The sequence below is a fragment of the Hyperolius riggenbachi genome, chromosome 6, assembly GCF_040937935.1.
Source record: "Hyperolius riggenbachi isolate aHypRig1 chromosome 6, aHypRig1.pri, whole genome shotgun sequence".
Lineage (NCBI taxonomy): Eukaryota > Metazoa > Chordata > Amphibia > Anura > Hyperoliidae > Hyperolius > Hyperolius riggenbachi.
The window spans coordinates 311,406,940-311,413,806 of record NC_090651.1 but is presented as its reverse complement, the minus strand read 5'-3'; the positions used below and the strand labels follow the sequence as shown (position 1 = coordinate 311,413,806).

The window sequence follows — 6,867 nt, the reverse complement described above, 5'->3', positions numbered from 1 at the left end:
GAGGGACGCCCCCCCCCCCTCCCTCACCTCGGGCTCTCCCCTCTGCGCCCCCCTCCAGCATTGAATATTGGTATGTTTGGAGGTGGCGGGCAGCGGCGGCAGATACATACCTTCCGTGCGCTCCACCGATGCTCCTCTCTCTAGCTTCTGATGCGACTTCCTGTATAACAGGAAGTCGCGTCGGAGGCAAGAGACAGGAGCATCCGTGGTGATGTCTAGTTACTAGTGATGTCTAGTTACGCCCCTGACTACTACCTAAACTAGGGACACCTACAGACCTGGCTACTTGTACTGTACTTAGAGGGGTGTGGGAATGTTGGGATGGAGGGTCCTGGAGGAATGTTTAGGTGGGAGGTCCGAGGTCCGTGGGGGGGAGGTTGGAAGGTTGTGGGGGGGGGGGGGCCTATAAAAATGTTTTGCTATGGGGCCCAGTCATTTCTAGCTACGCCCCTGATATTTACAATTAAAAATAAACAAGCTTTACTTACTTGGGGCTTCTTCCAGCCCCCAGAGGTCACTCTGCCCTTCGCCGCAGCTCCAGTATTCTCCCGGGTCCCGCTGGCAGCCTCTGCAGTATCGCCGACAACCAATGAGTCAGCGTCTTCTGCACATTACTTGTGCTCCTGATGAAGCAGGGTCAGCAATAATTTGGAACCTGCCAGCAGGAGTGGAGAAAAGACTGGAGCTGCTGTGAGGCGCAGAGTGACCTCTAGGGGCTGGAAGAAGCCCCAAGTAAGTAAGCTAGTTTATTTTTAATAGCAAATATCCCATAGCTCCCAAATGTTCCTCTTTTGGAGAAACCCCAGGTAAGTAAAGCTAAATAATTGCTCTGGATATCCTTTAAAGGGACTCTGAGCAGTGACTTAAATTAAAAGATTTCACTTACCTGGGGCTTCCTCCAGCCCACCGTAGGCTGCGAGGTCCCCCGGCGTCCTCCTAGCTCCACTCCGTGTCCCTCAGGAGGCTCCAATTAACGGCGACACCCAGGCATCGAGCCGACCCTTCCTGGATCCTGACGCTCGTCGTCATCACGCCGGCCACTACGCGTCATCACACCGGCCGGAGTGACAGTTCTGCGCATGCGCGGTTAAGCAGTCAGGATCCAGGAAGAGCCGGCCTGACACCCGTCCCGGTTGTCGCTGGTAACGGGAGCCACCAGAGGGACACAGAGAGGAGCCAAAAGGATGCTGGGGGACCTTCTGGCCTATGGTGGGCTGGAGGAAGCCCCAGGTAAGTGAAATCTTTTAATTTAAGTCACTGCTCAGTGTCCCTTTAAAAGAAACACGAGGTGAAAATAAACTGATGAGATAAACAATTGTATCTGTCCTTCTTCTAGAAATTACCATACTTTTTTTAATTACTGTATTCCAAAGTTTTATTTTATTTTTAAATCTATTTTTTAAGATTTTACTGTTTCATTGTCTTTGCTAAATAACACATGCATTGAAGTATGCCAGAACTCAAATCTTTGAACCATTAATACCTTTTATCTCTTGCCTGCTCTTAGAAGGAAGGGAGAGAGTGTCTGGGAAAGAAAAGAAGAGGATCTGTACATATTTTTCTCCACTGCACTGCCATTTTACCAAATCCGCTCTCTCCGAGACAGGTGCTCAACTGAAGAAAAAGGGAGTTTTGCTGCGTCCAAGCAGTCCTACTGGGGAAACCACATGTATGGTGGACCAATCATAAGATATTTAATTTTTTTACTGGTAAAAACTGTTGTTGATTTCTGTTGTTTTGTTTGGAACAAATGTTAGGTTTGCACCTAACACAGAGGATCCTCAGCTTTCTGTCATAGTTAGTCACTCATCTAGTTGCAAGGCTTTTGTTTCTGTTGTTGTTTCTTTCCTGTGTATAGTGTAACATGTAGATAGTTTGCCATGCACAAATACAACTTTGGTGTTATATTGATTATATTGTAATGGCATGTTTACATCGTGCATTGGCAGTGTGGGGCGACGAAATCTGTGTGGTAATGCATGGTGTGCTCATTTACAACTGTGAAACATACTTTTTATGTACTGTTTGCATTGCATCACACAAGTAACACACAAAGCGACTTTTCCCCACAGTTTTCAATGCTGTTTGTACAGGATGTGCAGTGCAACGCACCAGGGTGAAACTAGCCTTAGGCTGCATTGTGGTGCAACATTAAGGACGCACGACACAATTATAACACAACACTAAAGGTGCGTACACACATGCAACTATAGTCATTTGAAACGATCGTTCCCCAATCATTTCAAATGACGATCGTTTAAAAAAAACCGCCAACGATCATTAAGTCAAACGATGGACGAGCTAGATCGTTAAAAACGATCGTTAGCAAAAGTAGTACATCGTTAAGAAACGGTCGTTCGTGGTAGGTAAGACATGCGCACTTCGTTTTATAGTCACAGCACATTAAATTTTCCCCTCGCGATGTAACATTCGTAACATGATGCGTTGTATACTACATGATTATACCATCATTTTTATTTTAACAGGACAAAGTGTATTTTTGTATGTTTTGTCAACACTATATTATCTAGATGCTCTGTCTACTATATACTGACAGTATGAAATAGAAATTTAGTTATGTCATATGCGTAACGTTAGTTTTACAGTGTAACGTACGTTTTGAACCGTTCGTTACGTGCGGGCGGAACTTGCTATGATGTAACTTGCATGAACAGTATGTGATGTTGTTCCGGATAGTTCGTTAACAAACGATCAGATCGTTACACACCTTTAAAAGCTAGGTCGTTCTTTCGTCAATTAAAAGATCGTTTGTCATTCACAACGAACGATCGTTGTCGTATGTGTGTACGTAGCTTAAGTCTCACAACGCAGACTGCAGTGGCACATGTTAGATCGCATTGCATTATGGCTCATGCCCTATTGAAAACAGAAAAGCAATGGATGACTATTGATTATCTTATTAAATTTGCACCTGCAGCTGCTAAAAACATTAGTGTGCATGTGCAAACATTGTAATGTCTGCAATAGATAGTTTTCATGCAATGCATGCACTACCTTAGGCTAATGCAGCATGTTACACCTCAACGCAGCATGTGCACTGTGAACGGCGCATAGGTTTTTCACTGCAGTGCGCAATTCTGCATTATAAATGTTTATAACACGCAACTATAACGTCCCACTGTGAATTTAGCCTAAAAGAGAACCCAAGGCTGTTCCTTGGGGGGGGGGGGGGGGAAGATGGAACACAGAGAAATGCTCTCTGCCTCATGACATGTCTCTGTGTCCTTACACCGCTGCTCTCTGCCCCCCCACTGCCGCGCTATAGCCCCCCGAGATTAGTGACAATATTTGTCGCTATCTCGGAGGGTAAATAGAGGAGAGAGATGTCCTGCTCAAAACGCCCACCAGGGGAGTTCCTGCAGACTTTCCAGAGCTGCCACTGGGCAGCTCTCCCCGGCCACGCCCCCTGCCGTTCCCCCGCCTCCCTGCACGCTGGGAGAGAATCTGTCTCTCCATCCAGTGTCTTGACCCAGAGATCATGAAGGTGGCCAGTGCAGCCCACAGAAGCAGCGGAGAGCGTCGGTTTTGATGGCTACCTGATCCACTGAAAGGGCCCCCTTCCCTCCAAGGATCAGGTAGCATATATTTTTTTTTCAATTTGATGAGCCCACCTCAGGCTCTCTTTAATGTTTTGCTGAACAGTGTAGATTTTTCTATAAGGCCCCTTCCCACCTGATCGCATCTGAAAATGGAAGTCCGTTGCAACGCACGGCACTTCTGTTCCAAAGGGATTTTCGTCACTGCTCTTGTGATTCCATTCACTACAACGAATGAAAATTGCAATGTGTTTACCTATTTTCTTCTGCATTTGCATATTTTCTTTGGCAACTGTGCAGTTTCTGATGTCCCTGCGGATAGCGCCGCATTGAGGTTTGGTAAACACGGCGAATAGTGCTGCACGTGGATATTGGGACCTAAGTCCGCCATTTCCTCTACGTAAAAAGAGTCAAGATTCATCCAAACAAAAAAATGTCACTAATGCTAGTAATCGTTATATCCTAAACTCTCACCAACTCACAGATACAAAAAAAAATACATACAGAGATGCAAAAATGTGACATCAGATCCGTTAAGCAAATATATCTGCCTGTTCAAGGTAAGGCCTCGAATCTTTACAATACCACAAGCTTAGCCCCCTCTGCCATTTTTACTGCACTGCAGTTTAAAGTTAACTGAAAACATCTGTCTGTAAAGACATTTGTAGAAAGTGAGCGCTGGACTGCAGCCCAGTTATAGAAAGGGGAAGGGTAGGGTGGTGTGGTGTGTGTGTGTGTGTGTGTGTGGTGGGGGGGTGTGATGATGTGAATACACTCTGCAAACTTCTCTTGGAAGTGTGCTTGAGAAGGGTGTGGGGTGGGAGGGCTCCTCAAGTTTTGGAGAAGGGAGGAGTGCCCTCACTGCAAACAACTTCATGTAAACTCCCAGGCAAGCATCACTTGTGAGTGAACAGAGAGTTACAGAAGAGAGAACGGAACTGCATCTCTCCCCAGGGCTATTTATTCTGCTCTTTTTTTGCCTCTTATAAGGTAAGTTATTTTCTTCTTTCTCTTCCTCAGAACTTGTGTTTTTATTAGTTTTTACACAGACACACAGTAATGCAGTTACTGAAGAAGCATATGTCTAGTAAGCCCCTGTATGGCTCATACTTAGAGAGTATGTGATTTTATCTTCTTGCAGCGGTACGAAGGCTGAATCTGTAAGGCTAGTGGAAAGATATATAGACTTGACATGCAGTAGTAGCTCATACATAACAATTGCGCTCTATACATAACAATTGATATAGAGCAATTGAGCATAACAATTGATATGCGTCGTGTGTGGCAAAAATCGATGTGAATTGATTTTTTGGTCGATTGGAAAAGTAAAAAATATTGATCGAAAATTGGATTTTATGATCGAATTGGAATGTACAACCTTCTCAAATCTTTCCGTTAATGGGAACAGTTGATAATTGCCTTCTGATTAGTTTTGCATGCTCAAATTGCATCATAAGATCGAATCTGAAGGGAAAATTGTACCAATAATAGGCACCTTTATGGCAAATTATGGAGCACCAAAACCTGCCAAGGACAACTGCCAAGTCAGAGAGGTGTAAGCTGGGGAGGAGAACAGTCTATTCATGGTTACAAGCACATCTAGAGGGGATCATTACCAGCTTAGTTAGCACCAATAAAGCGCTAATAAAGTGGTTGAAGGAGGGCCCCCTACTGGTCCAGGGGACCTGGTGCGGTCACAACCTCTGCATCTCCTACTGATACATCACTATACATGCTGTGCACTGAATGTGGCATATCTGCATATACATGAATATAATATGAGGACTGTATGTATGATATACTGTATACACATGTGCTGGAAGGCATGAGGCACGATAGGCAATAAGTACATATCCACAATGCACACCCATGAATGATATGTGCTTGTATCATGCATAACCCATATAAAGAATAGAGTGATTTGGTAAAGGATGTTATAAAATATATCAATGTTGCAACTTCGTTCTAATGGCAAATTATTTCCGTTACAAATATTTCGATGGGGGTGAGTGAACTGTTAGAAATCACACCCGCCTTAATCTGTAAACGTTTTACAAATATTGTTGTTTAGGATCCCAACGATCTTTTATTGCGTAACCTCATTACAGGCAGTCTCCTAATTGCAAACAGGTTCCGCTCCAGGAGGTTGTTTGTAAGTTGAATCAGTTTGTAAGGCCTGGTGCACACCAAAAACCGCTAGCAGATCCCCAAAATGCTAGCAGATTTTGAAACACTTTTTCTTCTTTTTCTGTAGCGTTTCAGCTAGCGTTTTGCGGTTTTGTGTAGCGGTTTTGGTATAGTAGATTTCATGTATTGTTACAGTAAAGCTGTTACTGAACAGCTACTGTAACAAAAAATGCCTGGCAAACCGCTCTGAAGTGCCGTTTTTCAGAGCGGTTTGCGGTTTTCATATACTTAACATTGAGGCAGAAACGCATCCGCAATCCAAAATCTGCAGCAGCCCGGGAGTATGCGTTTCTGCAAAATGCCTCCCGCTCTGGTGTGCACCAGCCCATTGAAATACATTACCCTAGCGGATCCGCACCTGCAAGCAGATCGCAAACCGCAGCGGAAACGCTCTGGTGTGCACTAGGCCTATGTTGAGTCATGCGTTATACATACTGGTACTTGTGGATAAATGATTTACTGCTGGACAGCTCAGTATAAACAATGTTTTGGTTGCTGTTGTTTTTAATGTGTTTTAATGTGCTTTATACTATTTATAATAGTTTGCGCAATACTGTAATATGTAATAACAAAAATATACGATGACAAAAACACTACAATATGTTTTGTACATTCAGGAAGCTTTGGATGTATAAAACGTTTGTAACCGGAGTTGTTTGTAAGTAGAGGACCATCTCTTTATATAATCAGCACTGTACAATAAACGAGGGATGTGGATTATAAATGTGAAATGGGCGATCGCAAAAACACAATGAGGAAGAGGAACCTGCGTATCGCTCATTTGAGGCACCATTCATTTCAGTGTGTTTGGCCATAATTGAAGGTGAATGTGCGGTGGTTAAATTGGGCGCGCTGGTGTTGAGTGACAAGCAACAGCTTCTTAGTTAGGTACACACACTAGATGCTACTTGGCCAAAGTGATCGTTAAGGGCCATTTTGGCCCAGAATCTAAGGTGTATACAGATATCTTCCGATCCTAAGCTCAATACTCACCTGTGGATGGATTGGGGAACCTCACAGCGATGCTTCCTGACGAACGAGGTTCTCCAATCCATCTTCCTACCCACGGGAACCGACGATGTAACATGGCAGTACTCGACAGGCGCTAACAGGAAGTCAAGCG

At 44.2% G+C, this 6,867-nt stretch overlaps 1 protein-coding gene across 1 annotated transcript in view; it reads left to right on the top strand.

Moving 5' to 3' along the window:
- The first annotated feature begins 4,417 nt into the window (after nucleotides 1-4,417).
- EMP3 (epithelial membrane protein 3 (MAM blood group)) overlaps nucleotides 4,418-6,867 on the top strand; it is a 69,327-nt gene continuing 66,877 nt past the window's right edge. The window contains exon 1 of the mRNA XM_068241310.1: nucleotides 4,418-4,547. The gene's annotated coding sequence lies outside the window, so the exon portion shown is untranslated. The remainder of the gene's footprint in view (nucleotides 4,548-6,867) is intronic.